We start from the raw sequence: 22,309 nt of genomic DNA, 5'->3' as shown, positions 1-22,309 counted from the left end.
AGGGAGAGAGGGGGAAGCGGACCGAAGATGGAGAGTAAAGAAGATAGGTGGGGAGGAGAGTATAGGTAGGGAGGGGATAGGTCAGTCCAGGGAAGACGGACAGGTCAAGGAGGTGGGATGAGGTTAGTAGGTCGATGGAGGTGCGGCTTGTCGGGGGGAGGAAGGGATGGGTGAGAGGAAGAACCGGTTAGGGAGGCAGAGACAGGTTGGACTGGTTTTGGGATGCAGTGGGTGGGGGGGAAGAGCTGGGCTGGTTGTGAGGTGCAGTGGGGGGAGGGGACGAACTGGGCTGGTTTAGGGATGCTAAATCTCCCCTTCCCCCACCGCATCCCTAAACCAGCCCAGTTCGTCCCCTCCCCCCACTGCACCACACAACCAGCCCAGCTCTTCCCCTCCACCCACTGCATCCCAAAACCAGTCCAACCTGTCTCTGCCTCCCTAACCTGTTCTTCCTCTCAGCCATCCCTTCCTCCCACACCAAGCCGCAGCCCCAGCTACCTACTAACCTCATCCCACCTCCTTGACCTGTCCGTCTTCCCTGGACTGACCTTTTCTCTCCTCTCCACCTTCGGTCCGCCTCCCCCTCTCTCCCTATTTATTCCAGTTCCCTCTCCCCGTCCCCCTCTCTGATGAAGGGTCTAGGCCCGAAACGTCAGCTTTTGTGCTCCTGAGATGCTGCTTGGCCTGCTGTGCTCATCCAGCCTCACATTTTATTATTTTAGGAGAGAGAGCTGTTTTGGTTTGTGATACAAGAGACGAGGCTGTCTATGCCTTTCACCCATCGGTAGCTCTCCTCCTGTCCCTGCCTCTATGCACACACTCTGCCAGGCATAGTTTTCCTCCCTCTGTGTGTGTGTGTGTGTGTGTGTGTGTGTCTCTCTCTCTCTCGCTTCAGCTCCAAAAACCTAAGATGCATCGGATATAAAAACACGCACATAAACACACACACACACATCAACAAGCCATGGAGAAAGATCAGGAATTACTGCAAGCTGTCAAAACCGAAGATGTGGCTGCAGTGCAGAAGCTGTTGCCAAGGCCGAAACAAGGCAAAGCGAGTGAGTACCCTTTACACACCGTTCCATTGGCTGATGTGAATGTGCCTGCGTTTTTTTGTGTGTGTGTGTTTTGCAAATGTCCTGTTATTGTGGAGTAGGAGGGGAGGGAGTTTGGTCTGTTGTTCAATATGGGCTCTCCTATCTTGACCGATGCTGTTAGTGACTCTTGATACAGTGCAATCGGTGGGAATGTAGCATTAGCCTGAATAGTGCGTTCTCTCTCCCTCAGACAGCTCCCCTGCATCCCTTAGCTTCACAAGCCGGCGCTTTCTGCTCCTAACAGCGCAGATTGGACGTTGAGGATTGATAAGGTCAATACTGGGAATCCTAGATTCCCTATCAACCGGGCAAGAGATTGCAGATGGTTTGTAGCGAATCCACGGTTGAGATACAACGCACAGAATCAGTTCGCATAAGGGGAAAGGTGGTTCTGGAGGTTTGCACTGTTCTGTTTCGGCAAAAAAATGCCCGACCAGAGAATATCAGGCCAGTGACTAAGATGGTTAAACAGCTAATTCTAGTGGAAAGCTGTCAAGAAGGTAATAGCTCAGTCTCGCTTCTGAGGAAGTGCAAACTGGAGATCTTGTTTGACCCACTCTGTGCAGGTTGTTGCTGTGTTGCAAAGAGAGCCTAGAGACGTGAGCGGGGACTTGGATGTGACAAATGCAGTGACTCCACACCCGGGCAGTGGTTTGGCAACATGATTCGGACCCCGTTAGCTTGCAGCCCTCTGACGCTGTTCCCTTACTGCCGGATGCTCACTGGCTCGCACGCCCCAAACAACCGGGGCTATTTTAAATTTAACCCCTTGATTGATGGGCTGACAAGTGCCTGTTGATGACAAAGCAATAGATGCTGCCAATCTGGTAATTAGAAGCAGTTTTGCTGGGAGACGCTTTAATTGATAGATTTCAATTCTAAAATTAACCAGGATTAAACGGGGGAGACCTCGAGCTGGCTGATCTATGATGTAGTAATAACAGTATTTTCGGAAAGATTGTCTGAGACGCAGGAGTGATGTCTCTCCCAGCTATCCTGGCTGCAAGGAGGAGGAAAAGGCAACCCTTTCCGAACAAGGCACAGTGAGGATTTCTGAAACATTTATGTATCGCTTAACTGGAAACTTGATAATGTACGCCACAATGTGGGAGGGGGAATCTTATTCAGTTCTATATTTGCCGAAAGCTTCACTCCAGATATTTTGTTAAAAATAAAAGAATAATGGGATTTGAAGGGTACACTGTGAGTAAATCGTGGGAAAATGTTAATTTATTTTGATGTGACTTGCTCCTACATGAGTAAAACATATTGTGATTAAGGATGATGGAATAAACTAAAAGCATTATTTGCCAGGATGAGATTCTGTCATAGTCTGGAGATGCGCTGCTCTGCTATCCAGTTATGAAGAGCTGCTGTAGTTGTGTTCTACAAGACTCCAATTGTTGGATGCAGTGGAAGTCTTTCAGGAGAAGACACCATGTCCCTTTTAAAAATAGTTTCTTACTGATTTATCATGTCACACACAGTACTTTGATTTGTAATTTTCTGGCTTATTCTCTGGTGTTGAGAACCTTTGTGGGTTGACTCTCCCTTTGACCTCATGATCCCTGTTGAGTTTAGATTTTGAATGCGTGGCCTGTGCATTTGTTGGATTTCTCTCTATTGGTTCTCTAAGTTCACTGACTGAATGCAACACTGTATCAATGTTGACCAATAATGATCATATCTGTGATGATGATGCTATTTTCCTTGGGACAGATAATGAAAATCTCCATGCTTCACAAAGTCTGTCTTCGTGTCTATTGGTGCTCCATAACTGGTGACCATGCCTTCAGCTGACAATGCCTTAAGCTCTGGAATTTCTTCCATAAACCTCACCACTCCTTTACCACACCCCCCCCCCAACCATGTTCTCCTTTACATTATTGGTTATAAAATACCAGAGCGGTTACCTGTGTTGATATCGCCAGTGTCACGTTTGATTAGATCATTCCTCCTATGAAATATTGTGAGACATTTTACTTTTAGCAATGCAAGATGCATACATGCTGTTGTTATTAGACAATAAGTCGAGGTGGGAGGGTGCGGTATCATTGGGATTTAAATGGCTGGAGAGGCCTAACGCCAAATACCCAGCAGGTAGCTGTGTTGGGGCTGGGTTTGAGGGTGGGGTGGCAGATGGTGACTGTCTCTTCTAAATTAGCCCATGCTCCCATTCGAGGATCATATGTAATGCCTTGCTTATCACCAGTCTTCAAAATTCTGACAACACCCCAACTCCCCAACATATCCTCACTAGGGCCTACCAATTCTTCTCACTTGGTGAGCTGAATCTGGAACAATTGTCTAAGTCCCAAGTGCAATACCAGTAATGATCACGTCTTCTGGTGGTGCTGCTGGTACAGTGCTGGAATGCTGCCAATCTCTTACTGGCCTGAATCTCTCTGAGGCAGGACATCTTCATGTGTAAGCGGAGCAATCAACCCATCAGATGGTTGCAGAGCTTGGCAGACTTCCCCACCTCTGTGCTTTTAGTCAAAGAGGTGCGGAACCCAGAGTCTTGTGTCATTCAGCCCTGAGGCAGTTGACCCTTACTTCCCTTCTGAAGTAGTATAGCAAATAGTTCATAAAAATGGGCAATAAAATGGTGACTTTGCCAGCATAATCCACATAATTAGAACTTTTTTTTTATTAAATTGGGAACTCTGTGTGGTGTGTGCAATGCTAATGGAAGTACAGATCCTGGCTAAGCCCAGTGTTCTGTCTCCACCTCCCATGATAATACAAGGTACTGACTGATTGGTTTCTTGGCTGAGACTGTGGTCACTTACTCTGCAGCCAAAAACACGAAGCAGTGTTTTTCGGAGAGGATGAGACAAAATATTTAGAGTGTCGAGAGGGTCCATAAAGTTTTGCAACTGAAGACATAAAAGCTGCTAGAGTTTAAAAATAACTTGGATCTGTATTTGAACTAACATTAATGTAGAGGGCCAAGAGCTGGAAAACAGGATTCAACTTGATAGTTTTAATTTGGCTGGCAAAGATGCGCTGGGCCAAATGCTCTCCTTCCATTGCTGCAAATTTCCACGATACTCCAAAATCATGTCAAAGATTTCTGAAGAAGGGTCTTGGCTTGAAACATCAGCCTTCCTGCTCCTCTGATGTTGCTTGGCCTGCTGTGTACATCCAGCTGTACACCTTGTTATCGCCATTGTAGAGCATCTATGTGTCCCACTGTTATTTTACTATCGTGCCAGATGTGTAGTACATGATTTCTCTGCAAGTTGGTATGACAAATTAAAATCATGAGACATTTTTATTCTCTTAATGATAAAACTCAAAATTCCAACTGCACCTATGTCAACTCCTGTGCTGTAACATGTCTTTACAGATTGAAAGGTGCATTTTATTTCAGTTGGGATGATTCTTGGATTTCTGCCAGACTTCAGCAGTTTGAGGTTTGCTGTGACAATTCCATGCCTTTTGACCTTCAACACAATCACAATGAAAATGACGTGGAAATTACAATATGGATACTGTGTGTGTGTGTGTGTGAACCTTGTGATATTTGATATAATCAGTGGCGTTACTTTGGAGAGGTTTTGGTCTCCCCTTTGAATATTGAAGTAGAATGTAAAGCTCTTCCAGAAGTTCGCTAATGACATAGAGCATCAGTCTGATGAAAACCTACCTCTTCCCCTTGCTACTATCTACTTGTTATTGCAGTATCAGTTTCTGAGACATGCCTTAGAATCCATTAAAGACGTGAATAAAGGCAAACAGTTGCCACTCACTCTAACCAACGTTTTTGTATAAAGATTTTACCCTCTACATGGACATGAGTCTTAATCCCATGTGCCCACTCTGTTCCAGTGAATGCTTTATTCATCCTTACTTTGACCACTTGCTTAACCTATTCCTAAATATTGACTTGGCTGCCTGTTCAGTCATTAATTCTGGTTGCACATTTTGAACTCTATGTGTTTGATGCAGCAGTTGGAAACAAGGGCTTGTGCTGCTTTAGTTATACCATCAATAGAGACTTTAAATAGTCATTAAAGAAAGGAAGAACTGGCACTGAATAAATTACCTGGGGTTTTTTTGTATTCATTCTTAGAATGGAGCTGCTGCTGGCTGGCCAGTATTTATTGCCCACTCATAGCTGCCCTTGACAAGGTGTTGGTGAGCTGCCTTCTTGAACCATGGCTTGGAGGGCAACTTGCAGGTGGTGGTATTCCCACAAATTTGCTGCCCTTATCCTTCTAGATGGTAGTATTTATGAAAGTGTTGGTTTCTAAAGAGCCTTGGTGAATTTATGCAGGGGATTTTGTAGATGATGTGCACAGCTGCTACTTCCCATCACTGGTGGAGGGAATAAATTTTTCTCACTATTGCTTTGTTAACTGTAGCAGCTTGCTGTGCCTAAATTGACTGCTGCATTTCCTGACATTGCAATAGTGACTACACTTCCAAAATATGAATACTGCTGAGAAAAGGCATATATTGCTACAGCTTTTCAACTTGCACTTAACAGGACAATTCACATCAAATAGAATGTAAAAGGATCAACTATTATAGTAAATAAGAAGTGAGTCCTGGTGTTTTCCCTGTGGAAACACCTCAGAGTCCACTGTAATTGCTTTATTCATCTTTACTTCAACCATTTGCTGTACCTGTTGCTAAATATTGATGTGGTTCCACTTCCAAATGAATCAGCACTCTCTTTGTGTACAGCTTTTCCCTTCACTTCTTGCAAATTGCCCCAATAAGTGCAAGATGAAAAGGATAAACAAAATGTATTTTTTCAAGTTCTGTATTACCAACTGATTACTGCCAAAATACTTCATTGGCAGTAAAGTGCTTTGTAATGTGCTGAGGTCATGAAAGGGAAGAAAGAGAAGGCTTTCTTTCTTAACATTGTGCATTTCACAGCTTTAGGATATCCCAAACAACTTCTGGCCAAGAGAATAGTTGAGAAATGGAGTCACTGTCGTAATGTGAACACATGGCAGTCCATTTGTGCGCAGTGAGATCTCACAAACGGCAACATCACAGTGACCAGAAAACCCCTTCAGTAATATCAGTTCAGAGCTTAGTATTGACCAAAACACCAGGATAACTCTGCTTGACAACAGAGGCATTATATTACCTGAGAGGGAATACGAGTATTTAACAACTAGACACCTGAAGCCACAATTTCCAAGGGTAGAGTGTTGGTTCGAATGGTATCATCCAAAGGTCAGCACCTCCGACAATGGACCACTGGATATGTTAGCCTAGATTTTCTTCTCAGGTCCATAGATCCTGACTTGAACAATGACATTCTGTCTTAACGGTTGGAGTGAAACCCACTGAGCTGCAGCTAATATCCAATGATTGATCTGTATAGTGAGTGAAAGGAAAATGGTGTAAACACCACACTGTGCAGCCTGCTCTCATTCACTCACTCGGAGCAAATTTTCAGAAACTTGCCAGTAGATTGCGAGTGCACCTTCTTATTAAGCTGCTGCTTGTAGCCGCTCCTGCCAGGAGACCTGCAGTCATGGTGTGCCAATTCTGTCTGTCTTATGCCACCCTCATACATCGGTTGTGGTTTGTTGGCAGCCATTCTGTGACACCACTCTGTGACCTGTTCCTGGGAAGATAGGGTTCTCCTGTGAGGAAAGGTTGGATCTGTACCAGTTGGAACTTAGAAGAATGAGAATTGATCCTATGGCAATATATAAAATCCTGAGGGGACCTGATACATTGTGTACAGGGAAAATGTTTCCTCTTGTGAGGGAATCTCAAAAAAGGGGGTACAATTTAAGAACAGGAGGTCTTCTTTCTATGATGGAGACGAGGAGGATTTCCATCAGAGGGGTATGGGTCTGTGGAATTCTCTTCCCCAAAAAGTATTGGCGGCTGTACCATTGACTTTATTCTAGGTTGAGTTAGATGGTTTTTTGATAGATGTGGGAGACGAGGGGTTGGGGAAAAGGGACAGAGGGGCTTGAGTCCACAAGCAGATCAGCCACTGAATGGTGGAGCAGTGTTAAAGGGCTGAATGGCTTTCTGTTGCTCTCAAATGACATGTTCCTATATTCCGTTCTAACATCCATCATCCAACTGCACATAGGTTGACCCCTCTTCCTGCTGCTGTCCAGAATCTCTTAGCTTGTAAGCTCAGATCAAATAGCCAAAATTGTGACTCCTTTTTTTCTGGGTGTCACTTCTTAAACTTGGAGAGAGGAAAAAGGAATATATGAGTACCTTTAGTTCTTCTCATTTGAGATTCAATCTTTTTATAATATTTCTGAGAACTGCTTGAGAAACAGAGTCATAGAATCATACAGCATGGAAACAGACTCTTCAGTCAAACCAGCCCGTGCCAAACATATTTTCGAGCTAAACTCGTCCCACCTGCCTGCTCCTGGTCCATAACTCTCCAAATCTTTCCTGTTCATGTACGATTCTAAGTGTCTTTTAAGTGTTATAGCATCTAACTCAGGAAATGAATAGTTTTTTTGTGGGTGCATGTGGAATGTACTGTATCATGGTGAGGGAAAGTAAAAGGTGTATTCAGATTGAGGAAATGAATGCTGGCCTGAACAGAATTGGTTGCTTTGTATGGCCTTATTGATTTTGCTTGCCTCTTGTACCTTGTCGTAAAACTGCTTATAACTTCAAGGAAGGAGAATAGCAATTGCTGTGGGTTTTGCAGAACACATTGTAAGTACATACAGATTTATTTTTTAAAAAAGCTATTAAACCAAAGAAATGGAATTGCACAATAAATCAGAAAGTAATGTGGCAGCCTAGCTGCTTGTTGAAACACTTAGACTTTGTATAGATGGCTTTGTGCTTTGCCATCCACTTTCCATAATGGTTAAAATCATAAAATTGTACAGCACAGAATGAGTCCATTCAATCCGTTATGCCTGGGTTGACTGGCGAAAAGAGATTTCTGATCTGCCCCACTTCCCACTGTTTTCTCTGCACCACTGCAAATAGTTCCCATTTTAAACTACTTCATTCCTCCTGCCTCAGAGCATCTTGCTTTCATTGTGCTGCTTGGGTTGCCCTAGAAACACTATTGGCAAAGTGGGTGGCAAGAGAGGTGATTCATTCTGAATGCCTCTTTTTAAAATATTGAATGTGGGCATCACTGATACGGGGCCAGCATTAATTGCTCATGAGCAGATGCTCCTGAGCTGCCTTTCAAAACCACAGTATTCCCAAAGCAATGATAAGGAGGGAGCTGCAGAATTCTCAATCAGTAAAGATGATGGAATGGCAACATTTTCATGTCAGGATTGTGTGTACATCCAAAGATTGGAGGGAAACTGAGAAGTGATGCCCCCGTGTGCCTGCTGTCCTTGCCCTGCTGGTTGGTCGATGTTGTGGGTTCTGGAGAAACCTTTGAAGAAATGTTGTTGCGTTACTGCACTGTATCTTGTAGATTCCAGTTGGAGCATCCACTTTAAGGCATCTACTTGCATCCTCATTCGAGATTCTCTATTCTGCGTGTAGGGAGCCACTTACTATGCTAGTATTGTATGGTGCTGACTGTTGACAAGCTGCCAATCAAGATGAAGTCATGGAGAAAAGAAATAGCTGTGATGTGAAGGTACATGACAGATTCCATTGTTACTGTATTGGCTTAGTAGAAATATCACCATTGAGTCAAAAGGTTGTGGATTCAAGTCACTTTCTCGAGATATGAGCACGTTTCACTGCAGTATTGAAGGAGTGCTGCAATGTCAGAGGTACTTTTTATTGGGTGAGAAATTAAGTTAAGGTTTGGCCTTCACCAAATATTGTACTTATTTGGCTGAAAAAAATGCTTTGGAGATGTCCTGAAGCTCAGAGAGAGATTATATAAAGGCAAGTTATTTGTGGATTTCTGTCGGAGAGTTGGCTCCAGTTATATTTTCTCAACAGCTCATTCTTCTGTGTGATTTGAAGCTAATATTCGTAACTTTCAAATTTTACAATCTATTCTTGAAATGTTTGATGCCCTATAAGGCACTATGTATTGTTCATCTTTTTAAAAATGAAAGAAGAGGAATTCTGTTGCATGAGGATTCTCCAGTGGCTTGTATAATATTGGACATAGTATAATTTCATTTAGAAAAATGATGAGATTACAACCATATTTAATAACTAAATACCATGCTTCACTTTGCAGAAGTCATGATAATACAAATTACGTGCTTTTTAATAATGTGGGGTACATCGAGCAGTTAAGTGTAATTTGGATGAGTAGGTGCAGCTTTACAGAGTCATCCTATGATCGAAAATACAGAGATGCTCATTGTATTTGGAGTGGCGATTGGATGGGAGGAGGAGGCTGGCCTTATTTTATCTGTATTTATTATTATTTCCAGAAGCCTGGAGCTTATCAAACCAGAGTAGTGCTTGATATTTCAATGTGTTGACCTATCTACCAGTGGAAAGAAAAGTTATGAAAGTACCAGATGCTGTCATAAAATGAATGAATTACATGTAATTTCTACCCCACACTCTCACAATCCGGATGGTTAATGTGGGTTATAGTTCAGTGAAGAATTTCTGGCAAAGAAAACAAAGTGCTTTATTCTATTGAACTATCAGACAAACATCAGATGAGTTTGTATCATTGAGTGACATGTTTTATTGGTGTTTGAAGAGTGAATGATCCTCCCTGACAGAAGCAAGAGACTCCTGCCCATTGATGCTTGATGACTGGCTGTAGCCAATTACTTGTGAGTGAATTTGAATGACTGTGACATCCAATAGGCAGAGCTGGTGGATGTGTCTTTTTAATATCGCAATTGCATTTCATAACCATATTGGAACACATGTATGAAGGCACAAAACCAATCCTTTTCCCTGACTGAAGACACTGGCATTTACCAGAGCTGTGGTTCATGATGAACCAATCACTATCAAATGACAGAGAAATAATACCATTTCAAAGCGAAGTTCACCCAGCTTTCAGCTGCATTGAAGATCCTTTCTTGTGGAGTGAAATAGAAGTTCTATGTTAAGAAACGATGATTAGTCAAAACGTAGCCTTTTACAATTAAATTACAAGCTAAAATGAGGCAGTACTGCAAAGTATGAGCAATGTATTTTTTCACGAGTAAAGCTGAGTCTGCAGTCTTAAATACTAATGTGCATCATTGCATTATCCCTTTGTATAAGTTATTCAAGATTAAGGTTAAGAGTCATGGTATTTGAATGTAGCAGAATGCACACTCATCCAACAAACATCGGAGGGCTCGCATATCTTTCACACATCTTATATGAGGCCAACATTTGAGAAAGAACACCAGCTGCCAGGATTTGGTTCTCCAATTGAGCACCCACTATTTGCAGGAGTGTCATGAGACCAAGAATTGACTTGTTCTCAGTGGGAGCATCACAGGGCACAGAATAGTGACCATACATTCTATCAGGGCTCGAAATCTGAAACGTCAATTTTTCTGCTCCTCTTATGCTGCCCGACCTCTCATGTTCCTCCAGCTCCACACTGTGTTGACTCTGACTCCAACATCTGCAGCTCTTGATATCTCCGAGTGACTGTGCATAGCAACCTTTTGAAAAGAGATATCACTTATGAGCAGCGGTTGTGGGTAGCTCTGATTCCCATTCCTTCCTTTAATCTGGCATGCAGAGATTACTAGTAATGTCTTCTTCATCACTTAGATCCGATAACATATCACAGACTGGTCTGTGTCATTCAGTTCCAAACCAGACAGTTTTTGTACTGCCTGAGCCTTTGGTGGATATAAAATAAAGATGGTACTGGGGAAGGATCACCATAGCCTTTTAGCTATTCTACCCTAGTGGCCAAAACGACATAGATTCCCGAAGGTTGTACGTTTGGCATGGTATGTATGAAGTAAATACTAATAGTACGGAAATTGCTCTGAAATGCCTCAGAGCGGAATATGTTGTAAGGAGGAAAGTTGAATTCTAATGCACTTTCCATTACATTCAACTTGAAATATTTCAGCATATACTTGGTTGGTTAGCTGAGTTGGCTGGATGGCTGGTTTGGGATGCAAAATGATACCAATAGTGTGAGTCCGATTCTTGTACCGGCTGAGTTTACCGTGAAGGACTGTATGCCAGGGAGAAGTTGTAATTTCAATAATATTTGAAAAAACAAAGCTGTCAATAGGAAATTCTGCATTTTCACCGAGTTATCTCTTCAAAAGTCAGGAGGATACAGCGCAGAAACAAAAAGAAGGGGAATGGGTCAAAGCATCGCAATGTGGACAAGTCTGAGGCCGATCTCCTTAATGATGAGACCAGGAGCTTTAAAAGATTGGTGTGTCAAGACAAACAGACTATTACAGGATAGAGTTCAAGTAGAAAAGATTGCTTTTATCTCAAGGCAGTTCAAATTCATGAAGCTTGGCCAGACTGCATCTGGAATTCAATGTTCAGTTTTGGTCAGCATGCCTCAGAGAAGGCCTTTTGAGGAGGTAAATTGTAGATTCACCAGAATGATAGCAGGGCTTAAAGAGTCAAGTTATGGAGACCGGTTGTCTGGACATAGCTTATCTCTTCAGTTTCGATGGTCCACATTGATCTCAACAAAATATTTAACATGATGAATAGATTCATTAGGATAAATATAGAGGAACTGTTTCCTCTTGGGGTGAATCCAGAACAAAAGATTAATACTTAATATTGGAACCCAAGCTGAGCAGGAGCAGCTGTCTATACAGAAGAGAGGGGAAATCTGAAATTCTCTCCAGAAGGCTGTGTTTGTGCATCATTTCAAATTTTCTGATAACATGGTGTGAAGCTGAATGAACACAGCAGATTCTCCAGCATCGGCAGTTCCTACTATCTCTGAAAAAATTTTCTGAGAGTTTTCTTTTGTTCAGTGAGGTTTTGAAGGAATTTAGAGCAAAGCGTGGGAAGATGAAATTGAGCTGGGATCATCAATAATCCAATTGAATGATGGAGCCGGCCTATTTGAATGTTTTAATGAACATTATTTGTGAAGCGTGTACATCACATAGAGGTTTCAAGGTGATGACGTCTTGCTTTAATCTCTTCAAACTGAGAAAGACAGAACTTTAAAATAAAGCAATGTAAACAAATTAACTCAGTATGTACTCGGGCTCAGATACAATAGTATTTTCAATTGGCAACATCAATGTGATATAAAACCCATGATAATCTCAACGGACATAAGATGAACTGACTACTCTGACACATATCAGTTATGGTCAATAAAACTTGTGATCAGCAGTCAACCCACAATTGAAACTGATTCATGTCATTGGGTGCCTTTGTTTCCGATTCGTAGTAAACCAAGGACATCTACATGCTACTGTAAATGTCAGCAAAGAAATCACTGGTGAGGAGTGAAAAAGTTGACGATGTGAAGACTAAATGCAAGGGTGCCCGTTATAATACCTTAAATTACAGGAAGAATAAAGTATTTGTTTTTCTGTGATATAAGATGCTCAAACAATGTGTGTACGATACATAGGTCAGGGTGTTTTCTATTGCATGCAAATACCATAGACTTTTGCCTTTATTCGGAAAAGATTAAAAAAAAAGGTGTGCATTAGTATTTCAGTGGGAGGACTCTGCTTTGCTCCTGGAAAACATATATTATTCATACACCACTGTAGAATATTGCCAAATTTTCCCTGTAGCTCGAGGTTAATTTCAAAGACTATGTTTTGACAACTTAATATGATGCTTTTCGTTATATTAATTTTTAAAATTATATTGGGCCAAATTTTTACAGTAGAACTAAAATAGGTGAACCTGGATTTTAGATGTTATTTTCTCTCTATTTGATTGCTTTATAATTCTGATGGAATTACTGTGTGCCCTGTGTCTGCTTCATATGCTCTTCAGGCTCCAAATGCCTCAAGTATTATATTTTAATTATCGGAATAGTACAATCTAACTGTTGTTCAGTATGATATTTCTATAGATTGAAGGAATTACTCATGGATGATGATTAAGTACTATTGATGGAACGCCCCCCTCATTTGTAATGACTGTAAGGCTCTATCTCCTTATCACTATGAATTCTCACATTATTTTCCTGTTCTCTGTTCATTTAAACCCCAGTGGATCACTGAATCAATTGAACAGGTAATGGCAGGAAGGCAAACTGCTCAGACACACACAAACTGGTGTTTCTGTATCATAGGAGGCCTTACAGCTCCTGAAGCTTATTCTACCTTTAACTTAGATAACGGACAAACTGAATCCGAACTCCATTGACCTGCCCTGATTCCATATTGCTTCATTTTGCCAAATGAAAATCTACCAGTCTCTCAGTTCTGAAACTTTCAATTGAAATTTAACCTTTTTGGATGTCAGAGTTCCAGATTTCCGTCACACTGTGTACAACGCTGCTTCCTGACGGTGCCCAAGATCGACCTAGCCCTGATGTTACGTTTATGCTGTGTTGTTCAGAATTCCCAAACCAAATGAAACAGCCGGAACATTGGAACAGGAAGAGGCCATTTAGTCTCTCAAGCCGGTTCTGCCACTTTGTGAAATCATAGCCGATATATGACCCAACTCTGTATAGCCACCTTTGCTCTATGTTCTTTGATACCCTCAGCTAACAAAAATAAATCAATCATTTTTTTAAAAAAATTGACAATTGTGAAGTAAGGTCTAAATGCAGCCACCCTTTGTATAAAACAATTATTCCTGAAAGGCCTGACTCAAATTTTTTGAAGACGCTCGCCGCCATAGACTTTCAAATGAGCAGAAACATCTTTTTACGACTTTTCCCCTTATTATTTTAAAATCTTCAATCAATTTATGCCTTAATATTTTTGAATTATAGCAGGTACAGCCCTTGTTTGTGTAATCTCTCTTCATTATTTAACCCTTGTAGGTTTTTAGAAGTATTATTCTGATAAACCTACATTTACAAGGTTAGAATATCCTTTCTAAGACATGGTGTCCAAAACTCCTCTTGAGATGTGGTCTGTCTGGAGCTTCATATCACTGAAGCATGATTTCTATCCTGTTGCATTCTAGTAAGGCCATTAGCCTATTCAATTATTTCATTTTCCCCTGTCTACCCAATAGAGTGCTTTAATCACCGCACATACCAGGAAGCAATGGGAGATCTGTTGATTCCCCTCAGCAAAATGTCTTGCCTCAAGTTGGTACCTTTGGGTGGAAGGTATTCGAAACTGAGGCAGATATTGAACCTGTAATGTTCTGTCCATTACATGGACTTAGCTGTGGAATAATTTGCCTCTTTTTGAAATGAAAGTTCAAAACACATTCTCTCAGCTAATTCACTCCTTCTTCAATGCAATGAAATTGCCTTTAGCTTTCCCAGTTTTCTATTTCTTTCACAAGTTGAAAACCCAAGTCAGCCTCCTGCTGCTTATGGACTGGGCCGTATCATGCAGTACATGCTGTGGTTGCTGATTGGTTTGTGGAATTGTGACTAGTTGTGGATGCTACAGGTCATCAGCCTGACGACAGCTCTCTGGTTCCTGGGAAAGTGAACAGCTTGTGGGTGTGAATGATACCGTGGAAGCCTTCAGGCCTCAGAAATGGAAGGTAGAGTCTCTCTTTGTCTCTGCAGTAAATAATACTTGGAACTAAAAGAAAACCAGTTGTTTCGCTCAACACTTGTTGTAAGCTGTTGCTTTTAACCGATAAGCCAAAGACTTTGTAATTTGTGAACTGGTCGCTCTGTGCCTCCTATGAAGCAGTGAAGGAAACAAAAAGAAAGATCAGAGAACTGAAGGATTCGGGAAACAAAATTTTTATTTATTCATTCACAGGGTGGGGGCGTTGCTGGTTAAGCCAGTATTTATTGCCCTTCCCTATTTGCCCAGAGGCCAGTTCAGAGTCAACCATGTTGCTGTGGGTCTGAAGTCACGTGTAGGCCAGACCAGGTAAGGAAAGCAGTTTCCTTCCCTAAATGACATTTGTGAACCAGACGGCTTTTTCCGACAGTCAACGATGGATTCGTGGTCATTGTTTAGACTCTTAATTCCAGATTTTTAAATTACATTCAAATTCCACCGTCTGTCACGGCAGGATATGAATCCAGGTGCCCAGAATATTACTCGGGTCTTTGGCTACACAGTCCAAGGCCCTCCTTGGCCCCATTCCTCCTTATCTTGGTCAATCCCTCCAAATCTAAAACTCTCTGTGATTCTTTCATTCCTTCAAATCTGGCTTCTTCCACATCCTTAATTTCATAGAATATAACATAGAACATTACAGCACAGTAGAGGCCCTTCGGCCCTTGATGTTGTGCCGACCAGCCAGACCAATCTGAAGCCCATCTAACCTACACTATTCCATATGCTTGTCCAATGACGTCTTAAATGTACTTAACTTTGCTTTGTCTTCACTGTTCCAGCAGTTTTAGCTTCAGGTTCCTACTGCCTTCCCATTGTAATTCCCTCACAAACCTCTCTCTGAATCTCCACTATCTGTTTCTGCTCACTTAAAGTGCTCACCTTTTGGTCACTTGTCCTAATATATCACGATGTAGCTCAATGTAAAAAATTACCCAATGACTTCTCGTGAAGCAACTTGGGACTCTAAAAACACTACATATTAACAAGTTATTCTTGAGTGATAATGGGAACTGCAGATGCTGGAGAATCCAAGATAATGAAATGTGAGGCTGGATGAACACAGCAGGCCCAAAAGCATCTCAGGAGGGTCCAGGCCCGAAACATCAGCTTTTGTGCTCCTGAGATGCTGCTGGACCTGCTGTGTTCATCCAGTCTCACATTTTATTAACAAGTTATTCTTGTTGTATTTAACAGCATTTACATCCAGTATGGACTGGCTTTATTGAAGTTCTTGTCTCCCGTCCCATATTAAAATAGAATGTTCATGTGTTAAAACACTTCCAGATGGAAACCATTGTGTTAATTATATGCAGCATCAATCTGAGAAAAAATTGACTTATTTTGATCGGGTAACATTCTGTGAAATATGTGCCCATTGTAAAGGAGTGTGTTATGATCCCGTGACCCTGTCACACATGCAACACAAATTTAATTGGCTCCATGATTCTTGTGTGTTTCACCTTATTGCTTGATGACCTAGCCATTCATTTTAATCAATGCATCAATGTGGCTTCTAGTAGTCAGAACCTTTTGTATTTAAGTTAATTTGAGCTTGCCTCTACTTTTACTTTTATCATGGTTTTAGCCTTATACAAAAAGATGAAAAAATGACAATTCTTGCATTTATTTGGCATATTTCATGATTTTGGGATGTGTTACAACCTAAGAGACACTTCTGAAGTGTAGGTGCGGTTGTGATGGAGGAAATGTAGGTTGACAGGGCTGCACACAGCAAGATCCCAGTAATAGCAAGGATACCAGGAAAAACTTGACAACAGCAGCCATGGGATCCTTTATGCCAAGCATCATCATACAGAAGTGCTGAGAAAATGGGGAGGCGGCAAGGCGAAGACAGTCTTACTGTCTGAGGAGTCCCGAGGACGAGGGCGATGTACTGAGGTCGTTGGTTCAAAGCCTGCCATGGCAGTAACTGAAATGGAATTAGTGGCAACCACGTTGAATGTTGTGAAAACTCATTTGGTTCACTAGTACCCTTTAACTGCTATTCTTAGCTGGTCACTTGCCCCCTGCTTGTGACTTGATACCCACAGCGATGGGTGCCTGCTCTCTGGGGTGGCTTAGCAAGGCACCCAGTTACATCAAAATTTGACAAAACCTAAAGAAAAGAATAGACCACTGTATGGTCAAAACAACGAACCCTGGACTGTTTCTGGGTCTCCCTATCTGGATCAAAACCATTCTGCCTATACTTGCAGAGGGCCGAGCAGGACTTGATTTGTTCTTTCAACACGTCAGAGCAAAGCATTAATGTCTGTGATTGGTACTGAGGTAAAATGGGGCTGGTTTTCTGGCAGTTCCTTGAAAATAGAACGGCACAAAATTTCAGTCCCTTGTCCAACTCAAGATAGCTACTGTACTTAACCCCTTAGAAGTGTAAGTTTTGTAATTGATACCACAGAATCCCTACGGTACTGATAGAGGCTATTCAGCCCATCAGGTCAGCACCAACTCTTTGCAGAGTATCGCACCTGCCTTATCCCTGTAACCCAGCATTTACGAAGCCTGCTCATCTCTGGACACGACAGTCAATTTGGCCCCCACACCTCAGGAAGGACATACTAGCCCTGGAGCGTGTCCAGCGGAGATTCACACGGATCATCCCTGGAATGGTAGGTTTAACATATGGTGAACGGCTAAGGATCCTGGGATTGTGCTCATTAGAGTTTAGAAGGTTGAGGGGAGATCTGATAGAAACTTACAAGATAATGTGTGGTTTAGAAGGGGTGGACGCTAGGAAGTTGTTTCCGTTAGGTGGGGAGACTAGGACCGGTGGGCACAGCCTTAAAATTAGAGGGGGTAAATTTAAAACTGAAATGAGACGACATTTCTTCAGCCAGAGAGTGGTGAGCGTGTGGAATTCATTGCCATGGAGTGCAGTGGAGGCCAGGACGTTGGATGCCTTCAAGGCAGAGATCGACAAATTCTTGATCTCAGAAGGAATCAAGGGCTACGGGGAAAGTGCAGGGAAGTGGAGGTGAAATGCCCATCAGCCATGATTTAAATGGCGGAGTGGACTTGATGGGTCGAATGGCCTTACTTCCACTCCTATGTCTTATGGTCTTACGGTCTTAATTTACCATGGCCAATCCACCCGACCTGCACATCTTTGGACTGTGGGAGGAAGCTGGGGCACCTAGAGGAAGCCCACGCAGACAAAGGGCAGAATGTGCAAACTCCACACAGACATTTGCCAGAGGTTAGAATTGAACTGGGTCCCTGGTGCTGTGAGGCAGCAGTGCGAACCACTGAGCCACTGTGCCATATTAATAGTGATGTCAGATAGCCACATTTGTCTAAAACTGGAGTCTGTGGCTGGTGTACACACTGGGAACTGAGTTAGGATCCAATGAGGCAGTGCTCCTTAAACATCTTGCCACTGTGACCCATTTTGAGGCCTAAAACATCTTGCATCCCCTCTGTGAGGCATGTATGGGTGCGGGGTCATTGGGGGAAGTTGTGAGTTGTTGGGTGGCCTGTGAGAACAGGAAACTGTTAGAATAGGCACACAGTTGATAGAACATGGTCAGAACTTTGTGAATATCATTCCTACCTCAGAACTTGTGGCCTCAACATTTCAGATCATTTTGGGAAAGATCACATGGAGTGCTGTGCTAAAGCTGCAGCACTGAGTTTCTGCCACTAGTTGTCCTCAGTGAGCAATGGGAAGTCAGAAATCTTTTACAATGATGGAAGCCAATGAATATGTTCCAATGTCTTCCATCGAGCCAGCCAGTTTCGAAGGAAAAAAAACATGCCTAGCCCTCAGAAATCTTTCAAAGTAACTCTTACAGTAGATCATCTTACAGTACAATGACAATTCGTAGACAAAGCTGGTGGCTACCCATGCACAGAAAGATCCCACAAATAGGGAATGGAGTGATTTAACATTTACATAGATTTTTACAGCATAGAAACTAACTATTCAGCTGATGTGGTCCATTTTGGTGCATTTGGTTGATGCTTATTTCAGATGGGGAGGATAGGATGCTAGTTGAAAAAGAACAGTGGTGAAAACCACCAAATATATGCAATTAGATTATTCATTGGTCCACATAAAGTAAACCATTGCTGCTGTAATTCTGATTTGGAATTACTTGGCACGGCATTGGCAGTCTTAGAATCTCTGAAACAATAGTTCATGTGATGGATAATGTCATACATTTTCAGTATGGGACCAATTCCCTACTATCAAGCCATATTCTACCTGACCTAGGAGTGCTTGATATTGGTACAAGATGCAAGGTCTGGAAAGCCTTTCCTTTTCTCAGCTGAGACATCCTGGCATATAGAAAACATAATAATTTCTGAGAAATGTTGCCAAGTACACTGTCAATTTGAAACTTCCCTCCTGAAGAAATACATTCTTAAGCAATACTTATGCAAGTTTGCTATTAGTTTTAATTGTTCTATTCAGAAATAAGCTTCATGCTGGCAGAAAGGCTATTTCATTTTAAAGGGTGACTTCTCTTGCAGCCATATTTGCTGACAACAACATCATTGTCCTTGACTTCAGATCAACCACAAGTTCACTTTTGTTGGAATTTCCTAGAATCATAGAATCCCTCCAAGATTCTGCCGAGTGAATCTGCACCGACTTTCCAAAGAGCATCCCACCCAATTCATCCTATCCCTATAACCCTGCATTTCCCATGGCTAGCCCACACACCCCTGGACACTATGGGCAACGTAGAATAGCCAGTCCACCTAACCTGCACATCTTGTGGAAGGAAATTGGAGCACCTGGAGGAAATCCACACAGACATTTCATTTCAAATAAAGCAGCATTATATTTTTAAATAAACAAAAATGTACCTACTGCAGGGTTTGGGATGACACTCTAATACATGACAACTCCCACGAACTAAAGTTGCCTGAAAAAAAATCATCTGTCCATGTTTGCCATTGTTCCTTTAAGAGGTGAGTCCACTCTTCTCTGGCAGGCTATTAAAATTCTGTCTTTTTTTTAATGAAGCAGCTTTTTATCACTCTTTCTCCCCAGCACTCGATTGGAAAAGAGCTCTCTACAGCTAATTGACTTGAGGAGTTGTTGATAAGAATGGTCATATTTGCGACTGCTGTCACTGAATCTAATTTCAAATTGAAGCTTCTCCTTTCATGACAAATCAGATGTGCAGCTCTCCCTCTTTCTCCCCCCCGTCCCCCCACCTTTCTAAACACCACTCTTTTCTTCCGGCTTTTAAATGCCAAGAATAATTATAGTTTTGCAGACGTAGCGGGGAGGACAGATTTGGGAAGAAACATAGAATTATGTGTACCCAACCTTGGAGCCTGATGTTTTTCGACTCGGCTCACTCGTGACCTTAAACAGATGTATGAATAAATGCTCTCTGATGAAGGGTCTAGGCCCGAAACGTCAGCTTTTGTGCTCCTGAGATGCTGCTTGGCCTGCTGTGTTCATCCAGCCTCACATTTTATTATCTTGGATTCTCCAGCATCTGCAGTTCCCATTATCACTATGAATAAATGCTGATCTCCCACCTCAGTAGTTCTTTTAAAGAGTGTTGCAGAATTGGTGTTTTGTAGTAATGGGGATAATTTTAACAGCCAGGTTTGACTGATGGTCTGCAAACAAATTCTTGCACTTGAAAGGACACCATCTGATGGAAATTAAATACTTTGCAGTGGTGCCTATAAGCTCTACCAGCCTGTTAAAGACTTTGTGGGATACTGGAGTGCAACACTGCTTTTGTATAATGGCTGTGCCTACACTGCACTGCTAGATGCATATTGACTAAAAAACTTCAAATAATGGCTAACTTGCTGCCTTTCCTTGTCTGACATATGAACTGGTGTAGGCCAATCAGCTTTTCTGTTTGTTATTACAGAGATTCCAGCGCAGACAGGCAGTGTACCTTTAAAACAGTTACTTGACATCATGTGTAACACTCTTGCATAAAGATACCCACCTCACCTTCAGTCAAGCTCTCAGACAATTAGGTCAGTCTGGCATGTTCAGTCAGCTACGTGCATGTAATTTGTAGTAACATCAATAAGCACTGAAACCAGACTATGAGTACGGGATGCTATAGCAGTGTAAATAGTTAGTGTTGTTAATGAACTTCAAGACATCTGTCTCAAGGAGTACCCAGTCTTTGTGGTATATGTTATGTGAGCTAACATATAGGACAGCACTCAGACCATATCATATCTAGAAGACACATCATTCTAAAGCTGGTGCTATTATGCAGTCAGATTAAGGTTGATTGGCCTTAAATCCCAAGGCAGCAGATGGTGAAATTTTAATTCAATAAAATCTGGAGATAAAAAAGAGACTAATGGCAGCAATCAAATTATTGCTAATTGTCATGAAAATTCAGCTGGTTTGCCAGTGTCCTTTAGGATACGACATCTGCTGTCTTTACCTGGACTGGCTTACATGTGACTCCAGACCCATTGCAATATGGTTCACTCTTGACTGCCCCCTGAAATGGCTCGGCAAGCCAGTCAAACTACTACAAAGCCCATACAAAGGGACTAAAGTAGATTGACTGACTGGTCAGCGTCAAACCAATGGTAAACCTAACACCCCCTGACGCTGCAAAGCCTTCCTTATTAAAATCTGCACCAAAATAGGGAGAGCTGTTCCACAAACGAGGCAATCGACAACCTGTCATTCTCATGCTCACTGAGTCATACCGGACAGACAATAACCCAGACACCACCATTACCACCCTGGGTGTGCCCGGTCCAACAGGACAGACCTGACAGAGATGGAAGCACAGAAACTACAGCCAAGAAGCAATTACCCTGCGAGTCCCTGGTTTTGATTCTAGCCCATATGAAGTCTGATGGCGTCAAATCAAACATGAGCAAGGAAACATCCCACTGATTACTACCTACACCTCATTTTTCGGTATGTCTGGCATTGCTTCTAGCATGTCCTCCTGCCCTTTTCACGGAAGAAGGGTTGTTGCCCTAGTTTGATGGTAAGGGTAGAGTGGGGGATATGTCTGGATGTGATTATGTAAGAGTAAAATTCCGCTGCTGTTGATGCCCCTTCTGAATGCCCAGTCTTAAGCTGATGCCCTTTTGGAATGCCCAGTCTTGAGCTGCTAGATGTGTTTGAAGCCTGTCCCATCTACCATGGTGTTAGTGCCACATGACAAAATGGAGGGTACACTCAAAGCCACAGCTGCTCCATGTTGAACATCACTTGGAGGTGGCATCGAGGTTGTTAAAGGCACACAGGGCTCTCTGGGTGAGGGACTTCACTACTAACTCTGCTCTGGACTGTTTCATTAAGTACCCTACTGATCGAATTGGTCAAGTCTGAAAGGATGAGCCTGCTTGACTGGATCTGCGGCAGGTGCTGAAAGAACCAACAAGAGGGAAAAATCTATTTGATCTTGTTCTCACCAAGAGGTGTCTGTCCCTGATTGTATTGGTGAGAGAGACCACTGCACAGTCTTTGCGGAGACAAAGTCTTGTTTTGGCTTTGAGTGTACCCTCCATTTTGTCATGTGGCACTAACACCATGGTAGATGGGACAGGCTTCAAACACATCTAGCAGCTCAAGACTGGGCATTCCAAAAGGGCATCAGCTTAAGACTGGGCATTCAGAAGGGGCATCAACAGCAGCGGAATTTTACTCTTACATAATCACATCCAGACATATCCCCCACTCTACCCTTA

General features: G+C 42.3%; 1 long non-coding RNA gene across 1 annotated transcript in view; it reads left to right on the top strand.

The window, feature by feature from the left end:
- The first annotated feature begins 452 nt into the window (after window positions 1-452).
- The window catches only part of LOC132207528 (uncharacterized), an 80,418-nt gene continuing 58,561 nt past the window's right edge, over window positions 453-22,309 (top strand). Inside the window, exon 1 of the long non-coding RNA XR_009443510.1 lies at window positions 453-1,058. This is a non-coding gene — a long non-coding RNA (uncharacterized LOC132207528). The remainder of the gene's footprint in view (window positions 1,059-22,309) is intronic.

Source organism: Stegostoma tigrinum, chromosome X (genome assembly GCF_030684315.1).
Source record: "Stegostoma tigrinum isolate sSteTig4 chromosome X, sSteTig4.hap1, whole genome shotgun sequence".
NCBI classification, from domain to species: domain Eukaryota; kingdom Metazoa; phylum Chordata; class Chondrichthyes; order Orectolobiformes; family Stegostomatidae; genus Stegostoma; species Stegostoma tigrinum.
Note: the sequence above shows the minus strand (reverse complement) of the source record. Positions and strands in the feature narration are given on the sequence as shown.